Source organism: Panthera uncia, chromosome F1 (genome assembly GCF_023721935.1).
Source record: "Panthera uncia isolate 11264 chromosome F1, Puncia_PCG_1.0, whole genome shotgun sequence".
In the NCBI taxonomy this organism is placed as follows: Eukaryota; Metazoa; Chordata; class Mammalia; order Carnivora; family Felidae; genus Panthera; species Panthera uncia.
Window position 1 is genome coordinate 14,622,363 of NC_064813.1, and position 27,957 is coordinate 14,650,319.

Genomic DNA, 27,957 nt, shown 5'->3' on the forward strand with positions numbered 1-27,957 from the left:
ATCAAATTGTAGGAGTTCTTAAATGGGGAGAAGGGCCATAGCCCTGGTGTTATTTCTGATTTCTGTGGTTATGCCCTTGTTTCTGGGCTGGGTTGCTAGATAGGCTGGCAGTTTTTAGTATGTACTATTCTGTCTGGTGGAGCGGCTGTCCCAGGGCCCTAGGCAGCAAGTACTGGATCAGCAGCCAAAGACTCAGTTGCTTCTAGGGTCCCAGAGAGAAGCTATGTGAGTGCCTTGGTGGGGTGGGCACATTGCCAGACATGGTACTCTGAAGGGCCTGGATGAACTCATATGGGAAAGTAGGCTCAGTATTACTAGATCTTTCAATTCTTAAAGATCAGTTGGAAATACAAATTTATGTGTGATTTCCTGATTTTCAGATGCTAGCACTGATTCATAATTTAGAAAGCACTGAGTAAGCCAGTCAAAACACATTTGTGGGCTGGAATGGGCCCTGAGAAGCCAGTTTGATCTCTATTCCAGAGTCATCAATGGGTTTCTTTCCTGGTCTCTGCCATGGCTAAGACCTAGACCGTGACCTTCTAGGGAATTCCTCCTTTCTGAATTCCCCCTTCTATGTTTACAAAGGTTTGCCTGGGAGTATCTCTCAGAGAAACACTTCCCAGCCCTTCTTTCCAGTAAGCTGTCCCATCCACCTCTTCTCTGGATAGGAACCAGCAAGCTGACCACTCAGAGGAGGTGGCTAGGATGCTAGCACTCCATTCCTGGGGTCCTTCATATGTCTCAGATGTATCCATGTGAAGTTTTTGATGACCCTGATTTATCTGTGCACAGAAAGCATTGTTCAGAAGTTACTTTGGTTTTTGAAATTAATTTTCTTTTTAAATATGTTATTTTTTTATACTTTCAGGTTACATTATATTCTGCTGACACACCTAAATCTATATTTTAATAATAATCATTGTTATTTCTTCTTAGTTAGAACTGGAGGAGAATTTGGATTTTGTGTTTTTCTTGCTGATTCCTTATTACAGCTATCTGGATCACCCACCCCCCTCCTCCCCAAACACACACACACACACACACACACACACACACACACACACACACTGGTATTCTAGAGGCCATGGAAGCTGGGAATCTGGTCCAAGGGCTCTAGGGTTCCTGAGAAAAGGATGATGGAGAGGCACAGGAGGAAGTCTCAGGGAGAGGACAGGAAGTTTCTTTCCTTCCCTTTTTCTCTTCTTCAGGGACCAGTGTTCCAGGTGGCATAGAAAGAGTCAGAAAAACATAGCAGTTAAAGGGCAGATTCTGAAGCCATACTGTCTGAAGTTTAGTCTCAAGTCTTCCTCTAACTAGCGAGGTGACTTTGGGCACATTGCTTAGCCTCTCTCTCTGCCTTAATTGCCTCATCTGTGAAGTGGGGATGTTAATATGTTATCTTGAAGAGCTATTTTGAAGATTAAATAAAATGTCTAGCCCAGTATAAACAGAGGAAAATAAATGGTTATTTGTTTCTTTTTTTCTTTTCTTTTTAAAAAACATATGAATGTTACCATAGCATTTCTTACTTTTTTAAAAAGTTTATTTATTTATTTATTTATTTATTTATTTATTTATTTGTTTTGAGAGACAGAGAGAGAGAGAGAGAATGAACTAGGAGAGGGGCAGAGAGAGAGAGAGGGAGACAGAGGATCTAAAGCAGACCCTGTGCTGACAGCAGAGAGCCTGATGTGAGGTTTGACCTCACAAACCATGAGATCATGATCTGAGCCAAAGTCAGACCCTTAACTGAATGAGCCACCCAAGTGCCCAATAGCATTTATTTCTTAAGACCAAAGACAAAACTGTGAAGAATCAACAAGATATCCTTAGGAATTCCAGCTGTGCTTACCCCAGAGGGCTGACTGTGGACTCTTTATAGGCCCAGACTCTTTCTGTTCTGACTTCCTTTCTAGTCTCAGTGTGGACTCTTAGCAGAGAACTAGATTCTTCTTAGTTGGCAGTTTTCCTCTCACAGTACTGGGGCTCAAGAGAGAGGAGGGGTAAGGGTTTGTCTTGGAAATCCTAGTGGACAGGTCTTTTCTGGGAGCATTGGATGCCCAAGGGGGTTTAGGGCTGACAAAAGTGTCTGCTTCCTTGGGTTATATGAGGGTGAGTAGAGGTAGTCAGTGGCAATTCTAGGGGCTTGTTTGATTATAAATTTTTCACTAGGTGGCAGCAGAGTATTATGAAGAGAATTCATGAGACCAGTGTCCTGCTCCGCCCGCAGAGTAGCTGAAAGGCAAGCAAAGAGGGTGGCTTGTTCAGGACAGTCGTTTTCATTCTGAAATCAACTTATTAGGGTTGGCAGGTCAAGTTCCAATATGAATTCAAAAATAGCATCTCCAAATAAAAACTTAGCACGGACAGGCCAGCCAGATGAGAAGAGATTTTGTGTGAGAGGAGAGACTGCCAGAGCTGTGGATGGCCTTGGGAAATCAACAGTGGGACTACATGAATGAACCTCATTGAATTAGTTAACCTCAAAGTTCAGTTGTAGGGATGAAACGCAGGTCCAGCTCTGTATGTTGGCAGAGGAGCCAGCTGCCTATTTGATTTAATTGGAGAAGTCCTAAATGTACTCTGTTCCACAGTTTAGTAGTCTCACCATTATGGTTTATCAGGGGTCTGCTTTATCTCTAACAGATCACTACTATGATACAAGTACAAGACCCCCCTCCAACCACTCTGGGACAAAATTTTAACTCTTGTTAATGGAGATTAATTCTGTTTATGACACTTTGAAAGAGTGAATTGTCTGAAGGAGGAAATGGGAAACAGAACAGTTTTAAGCAAAAGGTGGGGGAAGGATATAAGTCTATATTGCAGAATTGGGATTGATTGATTGATTGATTAGTGCTTATTTTTGAGAGAGAGAGACACACACAGAATGTGAGTGGGGGAGGGGCAGAGAGGGAGGGAGACACAGAATCTGAAGCAGGCTTCAGGCTCTGAGCTGTCAGCACAGCTGAGATCATGACCTGAGCTGAAGTCAGACGCTTACGACTAAGTCACCCGGGGGGCTCCTGGATTGGGATTTAAAGCAGAGCAGCCCCTGATAGCCAGGAGCAGGCTTGGCTCTATCAGCTGGGCCGTGGTGTTGTTGGGGCTGGCCTTGCACTCTAGTCATGACTAGGCCTTGCTGTTTGTTGAACAGAAACAATTTCACAGAACTCTAACATCTGACAGAACAACTCTGGGATCACAATGGGGCAAGGCAAAAACAATACCACTTCATAATCATGTCTGAACATAGACAAAAGCAAGAGTATTATCCAAAGCCACCACAAAAATGACCAAACATGCCTCTGTTCTGATTAATGTGAGTGATTGCTGATCCCCAATTAAAGCCTTGGCCATGTTCCATTTCTCATACCTTTTAGGTAAGAATTATTAGAGTACTCAGTCATAGAGTCCTACCAGAATACCACCCAGGGTGAGGGCCTTTAAGCACTCCCCCAAATCACCTAACACAAGGTTTGTCAAGAGAGCACTGGATGCTTAGGAAGAGGAGTGAAAACTCAGAGAAGAATATGCCAAAGGAAAGGGAAAGAAGAACAAAGCCAACCTCACAGCTTCACAACAAGGCCTTGGAAGTCATTGTGTTTAGTAATAGAGCCAGTGACCGTGACAGCACTTGCTGCTGGCATCTGTCATCTGCCCCAGGTATCTGTTTAGCTAGGAGCCTGCAGGTCCTCTGGAAGGCGGGCCATCTGGAATGGGGGGTGAGTTTATTCAGCTCATTGCCTCTTCTCCTTCCTAAGCAGCTGACTTCTTCTGATGTGGTTTTGTGGTTATACAGTAGGCAGCACTGCTCATGTGGACATGATGTACTTTCAGTTTCTGAAAGTGAGTCATGTTGACTTTCCTCTTGGGAGTAAGAGTGACCCTTGCACAAAAGGACTGTATGACTAGAAAGAAGAAATAGCAGAGGCCACCAATGCCAGAGTGTTTACCAACGTAGGTAGTTACTAGTTTCTGGGAGTAGTATGTGTCATCTGTTTGAGCAAGGTAAACTAGGAAGAGGCATTTGGTTTTGGATCTTTGAATATTTGCCAGTGTTTGAAGTCTTCCTTATTATCAGGAGCAATGATGCTGGCTAAAGAACTCAGGATCTACAGAAGGACTCAAATAAATTTACATTTAGTCAGCTGGTACATCATGGGAGAGTTTCCAAGAGGATTATTGGCTATTATCACATCTTTAATTCTTATGTCTACTAATGAGCTCATGAAATTGGACCACTCATCCAGGCTGAGAAATCTCAGCAGGCCTGTTGAGAATCAAAATTGGGTTCATAAAGACTCAGCCAATAGAAGAGTCTTTCTTCTCATCTACCTTGCTTTGTGGTCCCATTTGGGTAATTTTCCATGAAAATATATAGAACTAGGATGGAAGATAGCTAGCACTCATGTCACCATTTTTGTGCCCTTGACAAGTGTTGTTAATTAACTGTGGCATTGTTTCATGCTGAGCTAAGAGGGAGCTTCAAGACACTTTCATCACTGCTCCAGGCATCCACTACCACTAGATCCCAGTGGGCATGTGAGATGAAACCTATTTGGCCTGTTTGTTGTAGAATCTCAATTTAACCTTGCCCTTGAACATACAAGTCATGGGAGTGCTGCATTAAGGTGATTGCTTTTCTTTCTTCAATAAGTAAATCCTCTTGGGTTGAAGGATGAGGAAACAATTATTCTTGAATTCTGCATCACTGATCCATCAGTCACTATCTATTGTGTTACCAAGTCATTTGGGCACTGGTAAGAGAATAATAAGAAAATACTGGTAGTGGAAAAAGATACATTAAATCATTAGTCAAGTATTCAAGACAGTTTATATAAGTATATAAAAATTGCTACCACTCATGGGGCTGACTTTTCAAGACAATTCCATTTTCAATTCTTTTTGGGTACTAGGCCTGTCTGTCATTTGCTGGTTGCTATAAGGTAGATGGCAGCATCTATTAGGGCAGATTCAGTAAGGAGACTTACTAAACTGGTAATATTTTAGAGTTAGCCCATTATGGCTATTTATACTTTTTGTATAAAATATACTTATTAAAATCACAATATACAAATACCAATTAAATACTGTACTAGCTGAGAGTCTTGATTGCACTTAACAGGTATGAACTCTAGGTTACATAAGCAGGAAAGGGACTTACTAGAAGGATCTGGGATAGCTCAGAGAAGTAACTAGAAGGTTGGAAACCAAATTTCTATCAAAAGACAGTCTCCACACTTAATGCCAGGTTGGTATAGAAGCTGTGTGCTTGTCTGACTTCTCTTAGATGTGAAATTCTTAATCTTCTGAAAACTTTTGGCCACTGGGTGAAGCCTATGAACCTCTTTTTAGAATGATTTAAAATTTATAAAACAGTGTACATAGGATTACAAAACAAACCAATGATACTGAAATATGGTTATCAAAATATAAAAGAAAACTTCCAAATATATGTTGTAGTGATATATGTGCTTCTTTATTGATACAGTAAATACAATTAACTGGTGGGTTTGTTTACTCATGTACTTTCAAATGTTTATTTATTTCTGAGACAGAGAGAGACAGAGCATGAGTGAGGGAGGGGCAGAGAGAGAGGGAGACATAGAATCCGAAGCAGGCTTCAGGCTCTGAGCTGTCAGCACAGAGCCCGACGCGGGGCCCAAACTCACAAACTGTGGAATCGTGACCTGAGCCGAAGTTGGTTGCTCAACTGACTGAGCCACCCAGGCGCCCCACTAATGTACTTTCAGTAGTGGCAAGCATAAATGGCTCTTGGGTATGTACTAGGTCAGTAGCTTACAACATCTGCAATGACTGTAAAGAAGGTGGAAATAATGGTGATTTCAGTTGTTGACAAGGTCACAATTACTGTTAATGCTATTGAGGTTTAGTTTATTGCCTACACTCATAATTGAAGAAAATGCTAAATTTTAGTTAGAAGCTAGTGAAAATAATAATATTTTTTTGATTAGATTTAATGGATTTCCTTTAATTTTATTTATGAACTCTGGGTTAAGAACTCTTGTTTTAGACTGAACTCTTTGAAGGAAGGATTTGCACCTTATTCAGCTTTAAGTGTGTGTTTTCTCCATTTGTGTAAGTTCTGCATGTGTTCCTCTAAGTGGTTAGGTTCTTTGACCATAATAATATTTGTTTTTCCAAGCACTTATGGAAATAGCTGAAAAATGGAGCAACAGATCTCAAAATTGTATACATCATCATTCAGTATTGATTCTTAGGTTCCTTTTGTATGGGAAAACCAAGTCTGCTACTTCTGCAATCATTATTCCTTTTCCCAGTCACATCAGTTAGGCTCTTCCATGGGGTAGTCTCTCCTGTGGGCCCACCTCAGGACCTGGCTGCCCGCCTGGACTGTATGGGTAATAATACTCTAATATTGTCCTCTGGAAGGGGATGGTCTGCCTAACCCCATCTGAAGAAAGGAAATTAACTCCTTTCCAGGCAGTTGCCATTATTGTCTCTCTCATTGTATTTCTGTGATTTTCCTTGATTTATCAGAAGGTTTCTTTCTATTCCCTGTTGGTCCATCTTCAACGATTCAGCCTACCTGCTGCCTATTATTTCTTGTTTTATAATCCTCTTAAATTTTAATTGAGCAACTTGTACTTGGTAAGAGTTGTGCAACAGTCTATTGCGATGTTATTAAAGGGTTTTTTTTTTATGAATTAAAGTATTGCTTGTGCCTTTAATAACCCAAACATTTGTTACTTATGTGGACCCTTATATCTTCGTCTGTGATGCTTTTGCTCTAATGTCCTTTCTTACAATTTAGTGACCTCATATAATAGGAGGAAATGAGAACTAGAAATGCCTTTCAGACTGACCATCTCTTTTCTGTTTACCTCCTTCCTACCATCGTCCTGTCAGTCATGAAATATGGAAAGAAAAGTGTCAAATATAAAACGTGTCATAGGGGAAAAGTCCTTAAAATATGATGTTCATGAAAACAATAGCAACAACAAAAAGGTCTCACAATGACTTGAGCTTTGAAAAGCTATTGGGAATTGCTGAATACTTTTCATCTCATTGAGCAAAACGCCTTCCTAGAAGAATAGGTTGCTTCAGACTCAGAAAGTTAATGCAGGGGCGCCTGGGTGGCTCAGTCGGTTAAGCGTCCCACTTCAGCTCAGGTCACGATCTCACGGTCTGTGAGTTCGAGCCCCGCGTCAGGCTCTGGGCTGATGGCTCAGAGCCTGGAGCATGCTTCCGATTCTGTGTCTCCCTCTCTCTCTGCCCCTCCCCCGTTCATGCTCTGTCTCTCTCTGTCTCAAAAATAAATAAACGTTAAAAAAAAATTAAAAAAAAAAAGTTAATGCATAAAATTCATTCAATCCCACCCATTCCTTTATTCCACATTTTTAAATTGTCTACATTCTGAGAACTGTTGTTAGAGAACACTTAAGAAGTTAAATTTGAGAAGTGGGTCACAAATTGTGACCTGGAATTACAACAACCCAGAGATATTTCAGAGATTATTCTCCCACTTGGAGAGATAAGGAAACTGAAGCACAGAAAACTGATTTAGTTAAAGTCACCCATCTGGTCTTTGTCAACAACAGAACTAGAATTCTAAATTTCTGAACTTCTGTTCATTTTTCTTTCAGAAGAGCAGGCATGAGCCCATATTCATTGTAACTTTTGAAGATCACTCTTCTGTGGTCCCCTTTTAAAAACTTTTTTTTTTTCAATTCTGCTAAAAACCAGCTGTCTGTTTACTGTGAGTTCATTTTTCCTGGAAAGACCACTAGCCTGCAGTTCTAACATGGAGAGCTGATCTCAGCCTTGCCCTCAGTCATTCTGGAGCAGTTGGTATGTATATATGTATGTGTGTGTGTGTGTGTGTGTGTGTGTGTATGTGTGTATACACATATATATACACACATATATGTGTATTTTCCTCAAGTGAAAATATGATTCACTTCAGCATAATTGTCTGTTTCTTCAAGGCATTCTTGTGTAACTTTGGTAAGTATATATTGAGCAAGTACTGTATGTAGAGTCTTATACTTCTTTTCACTTGGAGGACTGGGAGGCATATCTTAGGCCATTCCTAAGAGCTTTTCAGGAAAAGTCTTTTCTTGCCTTCAGGAAAGGCAGCCTCATCTTGTATCTGGGGAGGGAACTACAGAACTCCCAGATACAGTGATCAGAGGTGTTTCTAGGACATAAATTCTTTCAGAGTATGGCCTCATAGGAACAAAAGGTGACTACCTTTTCCTCCCTGTTGTGTGAAAGTCTATTTTGGTTCATTCCAGTAACTATTTACATGAGCCCAAGATAAACTGAATTCTTATAACCTAGAAATAATTGTTTGAATATAAGATTAAAGAAGTATTTTCCCTTTTCTTCCTTTTTCCCTTTCTCCCTTCCCATTCTTTTCTCTCATTATTTTATTTTTTCCAAGAAATATATTGAGTTTAGAACCAGTTAAGAATGGAGATATCATGTGAATAAAACATGCCTTTTTCCTCAAGAAGATAGGCATGTTATGAATTTCACTGTAATGTGTTTTTCTGTAATGAAGATATCTATAAAATTCAACTGCTACACAATGTATGAGCATCTAGCCACTGGAGGTAGTTAGAGGAGGCTTTATAGTGTGGGTGAAACCTAAACAGCGTCCTGAAGAATGAGTAGAAGTCTGACATGTGGATTATTTTTACTTATAAATTAAAACCAGTGTACTCCAAGAAATGAATGGTGGAAGTCACATAGACTAAACTATTTGTCTGATTACCATAATGAGACTTAGAGGAAAAGAAAACTTAGGCTGAGAACCAGAAAACAATAGAGAACTCAGACTCCAACTCTTAAGACGTGGCCTTTAAGAAAGTGGCCAGAGACTCTGAGGCGCCAACAGTTCTACCAGAGCATTTCCTGCTTCTTGGTGATCTGAGGGTTCTGGTGGGAGGTCTTCAGAGCTGGTGCCTGGAAGATTCTGTCTACCAAATATCACTTTTCTAGCTCTCAGTTCTTGGGGGCCCCAGCAACTCAAAACTGAAATTGTTAGTTAAACCACAGCTGTGACTACTCAGCCCCCCAAGTCTCCAGTCATACTTGTCAATTACCCCTACTCCCACACAGACCTGCCTTTTTTTGCTGGGTGATGCCAGTAAACTTACCTCTGACTAGGATCGGACTGTATAGGAGGCTTAAAGCCCTATGGGATTTTCAAAACGTTTAATAGGGTGTCAAAACATCTATCGGGGACAGCCCATGGAGGTTTGTGCCAGTTGGTCTCTACTCATCCCCACTCATGTATTCATGTACACACACACGTACACATACACACATGGCAGCTTTCTTCTAAAGTTCATTTGCAATAAATGCTTATGAATAAGTTTACAACTTAAAAGAATTATCTACTAACTCATTTTTGGAGACATTTAGCTTTTAAGAGAAAAAGCCAAATGACAAAATTAAACTTCCAGAGGAATAATCCAGATTCAGTTCAGTTTCCTAAACCTTCTATTCCTATACATATATATGTTCAGTGTATATGATTATAAATGTTCAGACTGCTAACCTGAAAAAATTGATTATTGATTGTTTTAAATTAAACAATTATTGATTGTTTTAAAAAGAGTTTATTTATTTTGAGAAAGAGAGAGACAGCACGAACAGGGGAGGGGCAGAGAGGGAGAGAGAGAATCTTAAGCAGGCTCTCTGCTGTCAGTGCAGAGCCTGATGCAGGGCTCAATCCCATGAACCACGAATGAGATCATGAACTGAGCTGAAATCAAAAGTCAGTCGCTTAACCAACTGAGCCACCCAGGCACCCCAGTATTTAACCAGTGGCTTTAAACAGGGTTGAAAATCTGAATCACTGTGGAACTTTAAAAAAATTACACTCTTCTCTTTACCCCCTGCCATTTAAAAAACTTAAATAAAAAATTTTTTTAAAACTTTTAGTTGACATTAACCCCTACCTTTTTTATTCACTGGATCTGAGGTGATGTCTGTACCTATTCATTTTAAAGATGCTTTCAAAGTGGTTTTTATGCTTTTCCAGTTTGAGAACTACTAGTTTAGTTTATTATCTTTTGAGTCCTTGCATTCTCTATTTTAACTCATCCCAATTTGCTGCTTCATATTTATTGAATAACTTTTCTTTCCTTGTAAACCTGATTGCTTCATATCTTATTTCAAAATGAACACAAAGAATTCAGAGATGATGCCTGGCAGTACCTAGTCATCTAGTAGATCCCAGTCAGCTGGCTAGAATACAGTTAGGAGGAGAAAATGGAGAAAGCTTAGGTACCCAGAGACCCAAGAATGAGGTGGGTAAGCTGACTACCTTATGGGGCTGCAAGAGCTGAGTCAAGGGCATTACTGAGAGGCTGAGAAGGAAGGCCAGTTGTTACCTAGCACCTCCTGTTCACAGGGACCATGTAGAGGATTAGGATTCTTAGGGTGGAGCTCTTGATATTTCTTTTTTTTTATATTAAAAAAACTTTTATTATTTTTTTTATTTTTGAGAGAGAGAGAGAGACAGAGCGTGAGCAGGGGAGGGGCAGAGAGAGAGTGGGAGACACAGAATCCAAAGCAGGCTCCAGGCTCTGAGCTGTCAGCACAGAGCCCAATGTGGGTCTTGAACCCACAAACCATAAGATCATGATCTGAGCTGAAGTTGGATGCTCAATCAACTGAGCCACTCAGGTGCCCTGGAACTCTCGATATTTCTTTGATGGTTTCACAGGGGCCTGGTAGAATGAATCAGAACTCTGAAAGGGTTTGCCAGTCCCCGTTCAAATGGTCTCACAAAGCCTTAACTGTGATTGGAATATTGAATTGTAATCTCTCCATCTTCATCACTTGCTCCATACAACTGAGAGCAACACAATGAAATAGGAACTAAACATCTATCATTAGTGGAAAACTGGCCAAAGAAGTGAATTGATGAAAGAGAGGACTTTTGAACACAAGTATTTTACTCTCATACCAGCACTCTTTTTAGCTTCTACCTTCAACTTCTAACCTGGATGTACCGTAAACCATGGCTTTGAAATCTGATGTTTGTCTCAGTTTTCTGCTTTCCAGCCTAAGAGGAATTTCCCCAGCGTCCCGGTGCCCCTTGAGTTTCTCTCCTCACTTGGGCTGAGCTTTCCAGGAGTTATTTGCTTCCTCTTCTTTCTTCCCCGTTTTTACAAACACGGTGACACAATGACTGTCCCTCGCCTTTTATGAAACCACATAAAGTCATAACAAGCAAATGATCACTCTCCAGCATGAACATCAGAGTTGTTTTCTTTTTTGTGTGTCTTGGGAGAGGGTATAGTGGAATTTGTCTTGAATTTACTATATTTCTAGTTGGAGCTATGTAATCACTAGTCATTTTCTCATTTTTCTTTTGGTCTTGGTGTTACAAAGGTAATTCGTCCCTGGAGCTTAAGAAGAAAGGTGGTGGATAAGGATGAAATGAGAGTAGTATTCCTAAAAGAGGGATTTCTGTTTTAAACAAAAACAAAACAAATCCATTCTTTAGAGGGGAACTCCCCTTTATTCTCATGATTATGAAACATAGTGTGACGTGTTTCTTAAAACAACTTGAAACATTGGCATTAAATTTCCACCAATTTAGAGTAAGAGAAAAGTTGTTTTGGTAGATTCATTATATGTAAAAAAAAGAACAATATTCATTAAAAACAGAATTTTCAAATGACAAGGAGCTTTAAGACTTGTGTCAAATGTAAAACAGCCTCAGAGGACAAAGTAAAATTAAAATTTGGCCAAACTTACCAAAATCCTCATCAAGTACATATGTCTATAGGTTTAATTTTCACACCATTAGCTATTGAGTCTAATAGACACACATGTTTTGGTACCATCTTTTTTTTTTCTTTCCTTGTTTTTAATTAGCAAAGTTTATTTTCAGTACAATTATAAGTTTACAGAAAAATTGAGCAGGAAGCACAGAAAGTTCCTGTATTAACTCCCAACTACATACATATACATACCCAGTTTTCCCTATCATTAATATCTTGCATTGGTGTGATAATATTCATTATAAGTGATGAACCTTTGCCTTTTTCCAGAATGTCCTGTAGTTGGAATGATAAGTATGTAGCCTTTTCAGACTGGCTTCTTTCACTTAGAAATGTGCATTGAAGTTTCGTTTCTTTTTATTGCTGAATAATATTCCATTTTATGAATTTACCAAAGTTTGTTTATCCATTCACCTAATGATGGACATCTTGGTTGTTTCCAATTCTTATCAATTACAAATAAAACTGCTATAAATATTTATGTGCAGGGTTTTGTGTGGACATGATTTCAATTCATTTGGGTAAATACCAAGGAGCACAGTTGCTGGATCATATTGTAAAACTATGTTTAGCGGTCAAGAAACTGCCAAGCTGTCTTCCAAAGTGGCTATATGAGTTTGCATTCCTACCAGCAATGAGTGAGAGTTCCTGTTGCTCCGCATCCTAATTAGCATTTGATGTTGTCAGTGTTTTGGGTTTTTGCCATTCTAATTATTGTGTAGTGGTATCTCATTCTTTTAATTTGTAATTCTCTAATGACATATGATGTCGAGCATCTTTTCATATACTTATTTGCCATCTGTGTATCTTCTTTAGTAGAGTGTCTGGTCACAGCTTTTGCCCATTTAAAAAATTTTTTTTTTCTTATTGTTGAAATTTGAAGTCTTTATACATTTTGGGTATAATTCCTTTGGCAAATATTTTCTTCCCATCTGTGCCTTGATTTTTCAGTCTCTTAGGAGATTATCTTTTAAAATAGATGTGTTAAACAAATAACCAGTTTTCTTGGTTTCTTGGGAGTGTCCAGTTACAATGTTATGAAAGAGGAAGACAGGGAAATTTCATTTTAGTGAGAAAAGTTAAGTTCTCTTAACTGTGAGAACTTAAAGAGAATTATCACAGGGACCAGGAGGAACAAAAAATTTGAACTATCAAATTTTGTGGATTAAAGTGGACATGAGGTGATTGGTGCCTTTAAAGAAGTAACCCCATCCTGATCAGACATGTATGTTTTTGTATAGGCCTGGTGTTCATGATTTTTCATCCTGAAACTTCTACCTTGAACATCTTGTACTTCACCCCATTTTTTTAATATCCTTCTCTTTTAGCTTATTGATCTCCCACTATTTGCATTTCTGTCTGAACCCCTCACACATACTGCCCAGTGTGCAGTATTGAATCATGGGCTTGGGCTTTCCTATCACACGGGTTGGGCCTCAGCTCTCAGCTTCATTATTTACAAATTGTGTGAGTTTAGGAAGTTGTTGAGTTGTTGCAGCCTGTTTCCCTGTGTGCCTACCTCACAGGTTTGTTGAGAAGATTAAATAATATGTGTCTGGCAGTGGCACTCAGCAAATGTGTGTTTTCTTCTCATTCTTTTTATTTTTTCCTGTGTGTTCTTCCTACTTAATATAGCCTATGACTGTTTTTGACTGCCAGTTTTTCTTGTTTGAGTCTCAATATTTCTCCAAATAGCATTGTGAGCAATAATCTCCTTCCTTCCTCCTGCTGAATTCCTCTCTTTTAAGTGTCCTGTGGTCAGCGCCCATGTGGTTTATTTCTGGTCTCACGGTAAAGCTCCCACACAGACAAAATTAACTGAGGTTATTTCTTGGACCTGTGGCTTCCCTTTATCCTTAGGCTGTTGCTATTTCTAATTTTTCTGCCCTTTTTAGAGGCACTGAATTCAGTTATATCAGTAAGTATTTATGATGAACTGCTATATCCCTAGCATTGTGACCTATTTGAGAGGCTCACCAAAGTAAAAGATATGAATCTTCCCTTCAAATTGATGGTTCACCTGGAGAGACAAGATGTATACATAAGACAGATCCTGATGTTAGGATGTGACAGAAGGTTAGGTACAGTCAGAAAGTGAGCTGGTGGTTTCATAGGATTCACTGGAATGTCATGCATGTGACCACTTCCTGGGTTTAAACTCCTGGCTCTGACCAAGAGGGATACCTCCTGGCTAACCGATTTCAGAGAAATGAGCACAGGGTTAATAATGAGGGGCAGTGAAGACAGGGAGCAATTCAGTGTGTAAATGGAGCCACTAGTTGGGCATCGTTGGAGGATTACAGAAATCAGCTGCTTTGAGGAGTCAGGGAGAACCTGACCATGAGACATAGGCTCCTACAACAGGAGAACCTTCTCTTCTTCCTCCCTCGGTTTATTCCTGTCAGTTTACCATTAGTTTTATGGCCATAGACATGTCTAGTAAGAACTGTGATTTGTAGGACTTTTATTATGAAACAAAATTATTAAATTCAGTGTCAGGTTTTGCGACTGTTCTTAATTCAACATTTATTTTTTAAAATACTCTACCTTGGTACAAAGAGGATTTAAGAAAGCTTACAGAGCTTACAAAGTGAAAACAAAAAAAGTAAACAAATAAGACAAATGAGGCATTGGAAAACTCAGGGTGGGGACCTTAAGTGGAGCCAGGAGTGAAGTTAGAACATAAATTTCATTCACTACATTTGTTGGAGATGGGCCAGGCCAGGAATCAATAAGAAAAGTAAACATAATTCTTTACAAAATTTCTAGGATTCCTTAGGTAACAATCAGTCTGTGGGTGGGTGGTGGAAGTACAAAGGCCACAGAAAGCTTTTACCTCAGGGTCTTCATAGATCAAACATTCAGAATTTTAAAACTCGATTTTGACTTTGTAAGAACTTTATTGTGAAAAGTAAGGCAGACAATGCTTATTAACTAGACACCATTGTGCTCCGTTTCCTTACATCAAAATTATAGTTTCTTTTCTTCTTGAATGTATTCAAGACCCTTCCAAAATTTCTTTGGGATCCACAGGGGAGGAAGGGACCTTGTGACACTCAGAAAGGGAAGATGAAACATGCTGACACTTAGTCACAAAAATGATTCCCTCTCCTCCCTCACTTTCTGTTATGGGCTGAATTGTCTCTCCCTCCCCTCCTCCACCCCCCATCCTAGCCTATATGTTGAAGTCCTAGCGCCTGGCACCTCAGAATGTGACTGTATTTGGAGAAAAGCCTTTAAAAAATTAGTAAGTTAAAATGAGGTAATTAGGGTGAGCCCTAATCCAGTAGGGCTGGTTTCCTAGTGAGAGGAGATTAAGAGACAGACACTCATTACATGCACCCACAGAGACGACCATGTAAGGACACAGTGCCAAGGTGGCCATCTGCAAGCTAAAGAGAGAGGCCTGAAAACAAACCAAATCTGCCCAAACCTTGAGCTTGATCTTCTAGACTCCAGAACTCCGAAAAAATAAATTTCTGTTGTGTAAGCCACAAATTTGTTTGTACTTTGTTATGGCAGCCCTGGCAGAAGAATTCACCTTCCAATTGACCTTATATGCCACTGTAAGAATTACTTTAAGTTCATTTTAATCATATCAATATTCTTTTAGGAAACTACAGGCTTAAACCTCTTATTCTGGTATTCATGATCTTCAAAATTCTGACCCCAATTTGTATTTTCCCACATCACCCACATAACACCTTTAAGCAAAATGCTCAATATGTTACCCCCTCCCCCCAAGGGTGCTTTGTACATATGTCTTTGCTTATTCTGTCTGGAATATTGTAATTTCCATCCTTTGTGATCTTACCCATTTCTCAGTGTTCATCTCAAATAATCACTAATCTATAAAGTCTTTGGTTATCTTAACTAGTGTTTTTCTTCTTCTGAATTACTGTGACGTTTTGTCATTATTTGTTTACAAGTCTTATTCCTCCTGTTTGAAGGTAAGATCCTGGAAGCACAAGCATATTTTTAAACCTACATATAAAATTCCTTGCACAACACCTTTTAAGGAGAAGGTGCTTCATTCATTCATCCACTCATCCATATGTTGCTATAAGCCACATATTGTATTAATTTGTAGGGTTTATAACAGAGAACAAAAAAATTGTGGTCTCTGTCCCATGGGGCTTATATTCTATTGGAGGCACAGATAAATGAGTACTCAATAGAGAATAACATCATGACCTATATCAGAAAGTGTGCTTAGAGAGGGTCTCCTAGGGAAGTGCCATTGAAGCCAAGATATTTAAAGAAGAAATTAGCCCAGTGAAGAGGGATAAGCAAGTGGCAAGCTCCTGTGGCAAGGATGAGTTTGATGTGCTCCAGCTAGTGTACTAAGAACACAGGGAACAAGAGGGGGAGTCACAGGAGGTGAGGTCAGAGAGGAGGATGAGGACTAGGTCCTGCAGGGCCTTGGGAAAGGGTTTACATTTTATTGGGACACCTCCAAAGGAATTTTGAGCAGGGAGGTCATGACGTGTCTTTAAAATCTCGCCTGGGGTGCCTGGGTGACTCAGTCGGTTAAGCATCCAACTCTAGGTTTTGGCTCAGGTCATGATCTCACAGTTCAGCACTGGGCTCTGCACTGACAGTGCGACAGTGTGGAGCTGGCTTGGGATTCTGTCTCCCTCTCTATCTGCCTTTCCCCTGCTTGCTCTTTCTCTCTCATAATAAATAAAAATAAACTTTAAAAAACAAAAGAAATCTCTCTTCTATGAAGAGAGTGAATTGTAGAAGTGAAAGCATGGAGACCCATTATAAGGCTGTTATATCTGAGTTAGAAGTGGTGGGTCATAAGCCAGAGGGTAGCAGCAGAGGAAAAGGGAAGCGCAAGGGGGTGTGATGTTTTGGAGACGGAGCTTATCAGTAGATAGGATGTGGGGAAACAGAGAAGGATTAGCTCCGGATTTCTGTTTTCATTAATAATGTTTTTTATCTTTTTAAATTGCAAAGTAATTTATTATTAAATTATTATTGATTGTCTTTTACAACACACACACATACACACACACACACAGTCCACATACATGTACACACACACACTCTGTAGAAAAAGAGTGTGTTTTTTAAGGAGAATGAGGTATGTACATATACACACACACATACATATACTTCAGTGCTTGCCTATGTGTGGTGAAAAAGAAAAAGAATGTCATTTGAAACAAAACCAACTATAGCTGTTTTTGCTTTCCCTGGTCATAGCATAAACCCATCTTAGGTAAACAGTGTTTTGCTTAGAAAAATCACTTTGCTGGGTCTTTTTGGTAAGTGTCCTATGGAGAGAGGGGAAAACAAAGGAAGAGGTGAATTACCCTGCATAAGAAGGTGAGAGGACTACCCAGGTAGCCTGGGAGAGAGGTTCAGAATATGAAAGATAGGAGGATATCCATGGAGGAGGCACCCAATAGGGCACCTAAGGAAGTCCTTGACAAGTAGGATGTTACTTGTGGTGGGGGTGGTCAAGGAATTTTAGGTCAGCAAAGACCAATATTTCTATATGTTTCTCAGCTATGCTTACTTCTTTCTATATTTTCATGAAACTTTTTTTTTTAATTTTAAGTAGGCTCTATGCCCAACATGGGCCTTGAATTCACAACCCTGAGATCAAGAGTCACATGCTCTACTGACTGAGCCAGCCCAGCGCCCCTAAATTTTCATTAAACTTCTGTTACACACACACTTTCAAGTTAGTGGGGCTTTAGAGAATAAAAAGAAGATTGGTAATCACTGTGGGCAAGGCAGTGCTAGGAGAGCAGGCCCAAGAATTGAGAATCAGGCAGTTATGGAGAATCAGGCTGCTGAGTGGGCTAATAGAGAGAGTAGACATCATCCATTTCCCAGTCCTGTGGGCAAGGAATTTCCTCCATGTGGAACTTGGGTACTTGCACCACTTTATTTGAGTAGTTAAGAAACTTTTACTCCAAAAAGGTGGAATGCTTAGGGATATCCAAGCACCAGAATCTTAATGTGTGTGTGTGTGTGTGTGTGTGTGTGTGTGTGTGTACGTGCGCGCATGTGGATACATATGCCATTTGTGAAATATGTTCAGCTGTGGATACAGCTATCTACAGGTAAGGTATCTGGAGATATAGGAGAAGGCTAGATGTATATCTGTATCTGTCTGTCTGATCTAATGTATCCTCTGTCATCTGACACTTATTTAATCTGTCATCTCTCTATCATCTATCATCTATCTATCAGTCTATCTCTGTAGCTGAACATGCTTCTGGAACATTCCTTGCTGAATTTCTAAAGACAGAATAAAATTCTTATGAGAAATTTTGGGGCTGTGAGTCAGTTCTTACATTATTTAAAGTGCATCAGCATCCCTGACAAGGTATAGCAATGCTGGGAGGAGGGCAGGAACCACTAAAATTTCAGGGTCTTGTATGCCCCCAGAATAAGAGTTGGCAAAATTGTTGAATGACTTTTGAATTTAGGTTTTTTGATTATAACAAATTCAGCATTTAATTATTCTGTATTTGAAAGGTCACTAGAAACCAAGAGTTTAAAAAAAATAGTGTTGAAACTGGAAAAAAAAGTTTAATCAATTTCCATTCAAACCAAGATCCCTTCTTGCATTTTTTTCCCTTTGGGGAGGTTATGGGGTAGAGAGAGGTTGTGGGGAACAAGACGGTTATTGTTTTTGTGAAACTCTTTGGTTTTGACTCTGACCTTTATCTTATAATAGAAAGGAGAGTGTTCTGTATTAAATGGAAGAAACCTGTGGTAAGGGGGTACAGAAACTGTAATTGGGGAAGCTAAGATATAGCCTCACAGAGACCCCATATTGTCTAGGGAGAATCACTTATTAGCAATGTATAAACTGTCAACTCTGAATAGGATAATAATAGTGACGGGCAGTTGAATCCCAGAGATCAGTAATTCAGGGATATTCATAAGTCTGAGAAGTCTATTTATTTTGTGAACCTTGATCAATACCACTCTCTCTCCTCCCCGCTGTATCTGTAACTTCTCTTGCTTCCCATTTGGTTTAGGAAAACACTGGCATATTCAGACACCATCAGGAAAAACCAAAAACCAGAAACCAAACCAAACCAAAACAAAACAAAAGCCCTTAGGGGTACTCAGGTTCATCCATAGCCACATAATTCCAAACATGCCTATTTCCAGAAGACCCACATCTTATGAAAAGGGGAGGAATAAAGGAAGACATGGGAAAAGTTTTAGGTCAAGTTCACCCGTTAGTATTCCCCGGGTTTATAATATGCATAAATTATAAAAGTGAGGTTCTCTTCTTGGTTCTGCAGTTGACCTTGGGAAATTTCTGAAGAACCTAGGTGTTTTTTGCAATAAAGTACCTAGGGGCTTTGTGAGGACTAAATTACTTTAAAGCTTTTCTGGTCTATTAATATATATTTATTGCTTTCACCCTTTATAGTTTATTTTTCTAGGTTAAGTACTAGCATGCTGATACAATGTGATTACTTCAGCTTGGTTTTCCTGAGGATGCTTGTTTTGTTTGCAGTTATATTTGTCACCCTCCAGGGAGCAACACAGAAAACATAGTTGCTTTGGGATAACAGATTCTTCATAAAAGCAATGATCTGGCAACTTGTCAGAAGGGAAAACCAAAAACCAGATGAACAATCTGTTTTTCCCTTTCCTTCAAGCTCAATGAAAAGAATCCAGAATTAGGTGCTACCCCTAATACCAGCTGGGGAATTCCTTGGTTCTTTCCAATAATTATGGTTTACCAAGAACTGTTCTTCGTGCTATAATTTAGAGCATCTGTAACACTGCACTTGCTCAAGAAGTTGCCAGCTCACTGGCTTGTGTGCCTACCAAATTTAGGCAAGAGTAATACAGAACTAGAGAGCTCTTTTAGGACAGGGATTGTCCCTTATTCATCTGTTCATCCCGAGGGCTTAGTACTATGCCTGGTACAATGTAAAGGAATACTATTTACTGTGGTGCCAGGAGGATCACTTTTGTTAATCTCAGGAGAATGTTACTCGAGTGCATTCTGGCCTAGTCTTAGAGAACATTTCCCTGGTTCTGTGGTAAAGAATGCTGTGAATTAAAATACCGGGCCTTCTTTGGAGATTGATTCAGAGCTGGGGCAGAAAATCTGCAGTGGCAGGGGAAAGGAGTAGGAGTCAACGGCAAAGCTTGCTGCTGGTCTGTTAGGTCTGGTGGGAGCAAGGGCCCACTGCCAAGTGGTCTCACGTGTTGAACAGAGTTAACAACTGAGAATAGAGCCCACAGTGAGAGAGGTTGGAATCCATTCAGTGGAGCAGGAGACCCTGGGATACCAGAAAAAGGATAAGATTTGGGGGCTTGGAGCCCATGTTAGTAAAGTTCAGGGACTGAGGAGATCAAGGAGATTGTAACTGCTACCCAGCATGGGCAGAGGGGAGCCTGGGTTAAACCAGATGAGCACGATAATCACAGACCCCTTGGGTCAAACAGTTGATCTGATGAACAGACTGTGAGATAGTGGTCAGCTTTTGTTTTTTAACAAGTTCGTGATTCCACCCTTTTAGTGAGAGCAAATAATTTGATAGTTCCCGAGGGAAAATTAGGCTTTTTGAGCAGAGATGCCATTTTCCCATGAGGGAGGTTTGTTTGAGCGAGTGTGTTCTCTATATGAAAGGCCTCTGTAGATTAGATCAGATGTGCAGTTGGGGTTTGCGTAGGGGCAACCCACAGGTGAGAGGTACCTCTCTTAGGTTTGTGTGTGAGTGGGCTGAGCCAATGGGGGAGGTTGCAAGGAGCACAGTGGGCTTCAGAATGTCAGTTCTGGTCCTGTTGTTTGAGTGGTTGGTTGGCTGGCGGCCCACCTGCTGCTCCTCTGTCTCTAGGGGAGCTCCACATTCAGCCTTTGAAAATGTTCTCACATGTAGATCCTGTTTATGTAAGAAGTTGATCAAACACCCCCACAGTTGCACAGTACTTTAATTACGTACTGGAAGGGTATCCTTCCACCTCCACCCATGACTCAATACACAGAGCAGAAATTATGCTCTGTTCTCTGGGCCCTGAATTTCCTGAGTGGAATCACCTCACATAGAGCTGTCCATTTCTCAGAGGGTGGTGCTCTGGCCAGGTGATCTGTCTGTCTTACCCTGCTATGGGGCCAGGGATTATTGATTAAAATAAAAGTAATTTAAATGCATTGCTTACTTTTTTTCATGTTAGATTTCTTCCATTCTGAAGCTCTCCTTCCTGTCCTCTATTCATACTGTCTTTCTCTTCAGTTAATGAGAATGAATTGCTCAACAAACATTATTTAAACATGAGACATCTTTGCTTTTTTAATTATTTGCTTGAACTGCTACCTATTTTATTGGCAAGGAGACCAAAATTTCTCTTATAAAGCTTTCCTTCTTAAGTTGACTAGGAGCTTCAGGCTTTACTTGGTGCAAAGGACTCAGCCTGTTTCCAGTGCTAGCTATGGAGAGGACTGGGGTCTGGTCAGTCTCTTGCCCACCACCGCTCAGGATTGCTGCTGAAACCCAGCCCTGCACATGGCTTCAGCAGTGCTTGTCCACTGTAGCAGTGATGCTCTTGGTGTTCCAGACTCCCATTTTTCAGCAACACTTCTTCATCTACACTTGGTCCCTACGGATATGGCTTCAGCACAGAGCTCTTCTGGCTCACATACACAAACGTCCCAGGGCATAAGCTGACCCACATTGACAGGTTTGGTTGGGTTCCAATAACTGTTACCTACCTCAAAGACCAGAGGCAACATTCTCCATCTTTCCTGATGATCTTACCACCCAAATGTCACACAATTTTTCAAAGTCACTCAAAATCCAATGTCTTTTGGACCCTTTTCCTATAAAAATACTCCTTTATTATGGCAGAAGAAGTTGTAACTGTTCATAAAATCATTCTGTTTTTCTCCTTGTCACATAGGAGGGCTTCATCTTCCAGCTTCCTTGTGTGTGGGTGGGACCTGTGATGAGATCTAATAGAGAACTTGGGCCTATGTGCCACACCTTCGTTCCTAGGCCATAAAACCTTTCTTGTGAGATCTTCTGTGTGTTCTTTCCCTGTATCTGTGTGACTGGAAGTAAAGGATTCCAAGACTGTAGAGCCACAAGTTAGAGACAGCCTGAGCCCTGAGCTACCACTTAGAGGAGAGCCATCTGGGAGAGCAGCCAGCCTGCACTGGAGCATGAGAAATAACGGTTTAGGGGCAGCTGGGTGGCTCAGTTGGTTAAGTTTCCCACTCGTGATTTTGGCTCAGGTCGTGAGTCCTGCGTTGGGGTTCTGTGTTGACAGCACGGCAGCCCAACAGCACGGAACCTGCTTGGGATTCTCTCCCTCTCTCTCCGCTCCTCCCCCACTCACACCTTTTCTCTCTCTCTCAAAATAAATAAATAATCTTAAAAAAAAGGAAGAAAGAAGTTTTTATTTTGTGAGTTCTTGAGATTTGGTTGGGAGGGCGTCTATCTGTTATTGTAGAAGAGCCTATCCTCCCTTAACTAATAACATTTATACACACACACACACACACACACACACACACACACACACACACAATGGAATATTACTCGGCAATCAAAAAGAACGAAATCTTGCCATTTGCAAGTACGTGGATGGAACTAAAGGGTATTACGCTAAGCGAAGTTAGTCAAAGAAAGACAAATATCATATGACTTCAATCATGTGAGGATTTTAAGACACAAAACAGATGAACACAAGGGGAGGGAAGCAAAGTTAATATAAAAACAGGGAGGGGGACAAAACAGACTCTTAAATATGGAGAACAAACAGAGGGTTGCTGGAGGGGTTGTGGGAGGGGGGATGGGCTAAATGGGTCAGGGACATTAAGGAATCTACTCCTGAAATCATTGTTGCACTATATGCCAACTAACTTGGATGTAAATTAAAAAAATAAATTAAAAAAGTTGTGTAAAAGGATATTCAGCCACCCTCTGCTCCTTCCCTAGTCAGCTTCTCTGTTTGTTAGCCCCATCATGTAATAACTTTCTTGGGCTGTGTTAGTTTTCTGTTGTTGCTGTAACAAATTGCTACAAATTCAGCAGCTTAAAACCATACTCATTTATTATCTCATGCTTGGGTAGCTCAGAGGTCCAGTCACGGCATCCCAGACTGCTTGGAGTCTTAACCAGGGGTGATGAAACCAGGGCCTTGGCCTGTATCTGAAGACTCTGTACCCAAGCCTGTTTGCAGGCTCATTCAGGATTTTGGCCTAATTTACTTGCATGGGGTTTTTGGACTGAGGTATCTGTTTCCTTGTTGGCACTTGGTCAGAGGTGGTTTTAGTTTCTGGAGGCCACCTGAACTTCCTGATTCATGGTCCCCTTTCTCCATCTTCAGAGTTTTTCTCACACTTCACATCTCTCTGACTTTCCCCTTCTGCCTCATCTCCCTCTGCTTACCTCTTCTGCCACATCTCTGTGACTCTTCTGCCTTCACTCCTGCTTTTAAGGGCTTCTGTGATTACATTGGGCCTACCCAGCTAATCCAGGAAATTCTTCCTATGTTAAGGTCAGCTGATTAGTAACCTTAGTTTCATCTGCAAAATCTCTTCACAGCAATACATAGATTAGTTAGTGTTGAATAGCCAAGGGATGGGAACCTTGTGGGGGTTCTTTAAAATTCTCTAGAATTCTGCCTACCATGTGGGTTTTATCTGTGCACCAGATAATTATTTGGAAAATTACCCTAAACCTTTTCATCTCTTAAAGGCTAGTAGGTATGCCGTTATAAACATCTACTGTCCAGATGAGAAAACTGTATAAACAAGACAAGTCCTGGGAACAGCAGTTTCCCCAACTGGACCTTAAAGCTGGGGACAGCACTTTATACTCTGTTCCTCCAGGCACCCCACAACTTGTGCCCAGTAGATGGTCCATAGATGGTTACTGCTCTTGCTGCTGCTATTCCTATTGTGGCTATGGCTGCTGAGGAAAAAAATAGGCCTGAGTCTGTGTAAGTTCTGAGAAAATTCAAAGGGCCTGTGATATACTATGTGTAACAGAGTCTTTTATTAGTTAGGTCCATATCACCTAACTAATAGAAATGGTTTTCCAGGATGGATTCCCAATGTTTTCAGCCATCAGCCTCAGCCTATCATGCAACCTCAGCTTTGCTGAGAAATAGGGTGAATCTGTTTGCATGTTATTTACTAGTAAGAAACCTGAAAGTGTGATGATTTCTGAAATTAATAACAGAAAATTTAGGTGGATTCTAGAGGAAGACTCTTTTCTTCCCCACTCCATATTCCTCTGTGGCCCATATGGAAAGGAAGTCCCACCAACCTTTCTATCCTTTCTGGGAAGTACCTGAGGGGTGGTTTCTGTGTGTCTATTTCTTACATGTTCTCTCCAAAGAAACAGGAGTAACTAATCTCATGGGTAAGAGTCTGCTGCCCTCTGGGGTGAGTCCAGTGTCTTAGAAGTTAGGATTTGCTTTATAAGCAGGAAATAGACTTCACACTTTCTCTCCTGCACAGACTACGACATGGGAAGGTAAGGCAGCATGCTCCTTCCTCTTCTTACTTTTGTGCAAGAGTTGCAGCTGGGTCAGGGCTGGAGCTTTCTTTCTGGATCTGGCCCCGCCTATTTCTCTGACCTCATATCCTGTCACTTTTTCCTTCTGTCCTTCTTTTTTCCTTTCTTCCCTAGAATGTGCTAGGCAGGTCCCTGTCCCTGGGCATTTGTCCTTGCTAACACATTTCTCTGTCTTATTTCCTTCAAAGCACTTTTCACCATCTAAAATTTTCTTAAAAAAATTGGTTTACGTGACATACTGGCTTGCTAGGGCTGCCAAAACACAGTGTCAGAGATTGGGTGACTTAAACAACAGAAATTTATTTTCTCACAATTCTGGAGGCTAGAAGCCCAAGGTCAAAGTGTCTCAGTAGTGTTGGTTTCTTCTGAGGCCTCTCTCCTTGACTTGTAGATAGCCATCTTTTCCATGTGTCTTCACATGGTCTCCTCTCTGTACATGTGTGTCCTGATCTCTTTTCTTTTCTTTTTTAATGTTTATTTGAGAGAGAGAGAGCAAGTGTGGGTGAGGCAGAGAGAGAGGGGGCAGAGGATCTAAAGCAGGCTCTGTGTTGACAGCAGAGAGTCCAGTGCAGGGCTCGAACCCACAAACCATGAGATCATTACCTGAGCTGAAGTCAGATGCTCAACCAACTGAGCCACCCAGGTGCCCCTAATCTCTTTTCTTATAAGGATACCAGTCAGATTAGGGCCCATGCTATTGACTTCATTTTCACTGAATTACCTCCTTAAAGGGTCTATCTCCAAATACAGTCATGTTCTGAGATATTGGGGATTAAGACTTCCACATACGAATTTTGTGGGGAGACACATTCAGGCTATAACACGTGTATATGGTTTATCTTCTCCCTACAAATGTAAGTCTCATGGTAGAAGGGATCTTATCTGTTTGATGCTATATCCAAAGCACTTAGACTGGTACATGGTGTATAGTTAGTACTCAATAAATACGTGATTGGTAAATGAAGAAACTTGGGTAGTTTAGGTATATAGGTTAGATAGATAGTTTAGTTAGGTACTTATGGTATTTACATAGTTTGGATAACTGTAGGATTTGTGACTGATAATATGTGGAGGGAAGGCGGGAAAAAGTCTTGGGTGATTTCTAGCTTAAATGATTGAATGGATAGTGGTCTTCCTCAGCATGATAGGAAACACAAAAAAAGGATCAGGGTTTCAAGAAAAAGCTTTGGACATGTTGAGTTAGAGATATTTGGAATATATTTAAGTGGGAAAGTTAACAAGATCTTAGACATATGGTCTGAAATGCGGTGGAGCGATCTTGGCCAAACACATGGATTTAGGAATCAGTAGTTCATAGCAAGTAGTAAAATAAGGATGGCAAATGAGGTTATTAAAAAAACGCTCAGGGGCGCCTGGGTGGCGCAGTCGGTTAAGCGTCCGACTTCAGCCAGGTCACGATCTCGCGGTCCGTGAGTTTGAGCCCCGCGTCAGGCTCTGGGCTGATGGCTCGGAGCCTGGAGCCTGTTTCCGATTCTGTGTCTCCCTCTCTCTCTGCCCCTCCCCCGTTCATGCTCTGTCTCTCTCTGTCCCAAAAATAAATAAAAAACGTTGAAAAAAAAATTTAAAAAAACGCTCAGAGGAAGAGATCTAATATAGAAGCAAGCAAAATACTAATGTTTAAAGGTCGGATAGAAAAAGCAAAGTTTGAGAAGTGGAAGGATATAGTAGGAGAGCAAAAAATGAGGTATCAGAATTAAAGGAGGAAAAATGTCAAAACAAATGATCAGTTATGTCAAAGGATAAGGAGGAGTGTTTCTCCGGGACTATTCCAAGGAATAATCCTCCCATGAAATACTATTTGCAAAATTATTTTGTGGTCAGCCAAGCTGAGAAATGCTGAAATCTACATACTTCTCTTGCAGAATCACAAAAAAAATATGTACATATTAGTGTTTCTCAGAAGTCTTGCTGCAAAGAAACCCATACATTTTAATTTCCAAAGTAAACTTCCATCAGCTAATTTGACCATGAATCTCCCCTTTCCTCTTACATAACTACTATTAATAATAGCACACAGAACTGGGGTCTTTGGGAAACACTCTTTGGGAAACAGTGCAATAGTGTAATCAATTAGGTAAACATTGAAATATTCCTTTGTATGTGATAATTAAGGGGTTTTGTGGACCTTGCTGGAGTTGTTTCTGTAGAGTGGTAGGGCCTGAAGGGTTGGAATTGGAGCAGTATCTTGGGTGGATGGATGGTGTTTTAAGGTCAGATATGTAAGCTTTGAAAGGGAAAGATGTGACCAAGTTTTAATAGACAATAGAGAGATTGAGGAATAGTAGCAAGAGGAGTTGAATAATCAACAGAACAAGATCTACAAGGAAATGGGAGAAACTGAGAAACAGGAGAAGGTTCTCCCCTTTCCCAGAGACTGGAGGAAAGGAAAGGAGAGGATGCAGTTTAGACGTAGGATAAGGAGATTGAGAAAGCCAATGATAACCTCAGTTCCTCAGATAAGGACATGTGCTCAGTTGTCTTTGGTGCTGAAACAAAAGATGCTTTACCCCAAATCCCCCTCCCTGAAAACGCTCATGTCTGATCTTGCTCACATAAAAGCCCTTTCCATATGTTACCATTATCACCACTGTGGTCAGGGAGTCCCTTCTACTTGGGACTCCTATGTAGACATCATTGTCTTATACCTTTAATCATCTGGTTTCCTTCAGGTCTCTGCCTCTGGGACTGAGACTTATCTTATGAATTTCTGTCTCCCCATTACCTTTCACAAAGTGGGGTGCTGTAAACATTGTGGGATAGTTAGTGGGTCACGGGTAGCATCGCAGTTTGCCCACAATTGTGAATTCAGTGAATTGCATTATTATAGCTTGAAGAATCTTAGTACTTGGGCATAGTTACACAATTGAGGTTTCTTTTTTTCCACAATTGAGGTTTTTTACTTTTAGTGGTAAGTATTATATTTAAAATTCTCCAGATGTGACTTCTCTCCATCCAGTTCTCATTTTCCATGCCCAGTTCACTTGATTTCATCTCTGCTTTCTTTGCCTGATTGTCCCGAAGTGTGTCATCTTTGTAGTTCTACATTTAAAGCATTTATTAGAGTAAAATCCATATAACTAAAGTTTAGTAAATGAATAATTATGATAGATTCAACCCCCAACCAAGGAGAGCTTCATTATCAAGGATGCAAAGTTCTATATTTATTAATTACCTAGGTACTGTTCTAATTCTTGACCTTCTCATTTTCTTTCACATATCTTTTTTCTTATTAACTATTTAGTGTTCCCTACCTTACTTAATTTTTTTCACCACCAAATAAATCTCTCTCTCACCCTTTCTCTTTTAGAGAGAGGGGGAGGGAGGGGAGGGGAAGAGAGAGAGGGAGAGGGAGAGAGAGAGAGAGAGAGAGAGAGAGAGAGAATCTCAAGCAGGCTCAGTGGAGCCTGATGTGGGGCTCAATCTCACGACCCTGGGATCATGACTTGAGCCAAAATCAAGAACCAGATGTTCAACCAACTGAACCACCCAGGCGCCCCTCACCACGAAATCTCTTATTTATACCCATGTATTTAGTATCTGCTGAATATACATATTTATACTTTGACTTTTTTCCTCCCTAGTATTATTCTTATCTCTCATCTTTTTTTTAATTTTAAGCT

The 27,957-nt window shown here is 40.5% G+C and overlaps 1 long non-coding RNA gene across 1 annotated transcript in view; it reads left to right on the forward strand.

The window, feature by feature from the left end:
* The first annotated feature begins 7,413 nt into the window (after positions 1-7,413).
* Positions 7,414-27,957, forward strand: part of LOC125925159 (uncharacterized) — a 132,586-nt gene continuing 112,042 nt past the window's right edge. Inside the window, exon 1 of the long non-coding RNA XR_007458717.1 lies at positions 7,414-7,839. This is a non-coding gene — a long non-coding RNA (uncharacterized LOC125925159). The remainder of the gene's footprint in view (positions 7,840-27,957) is intronic.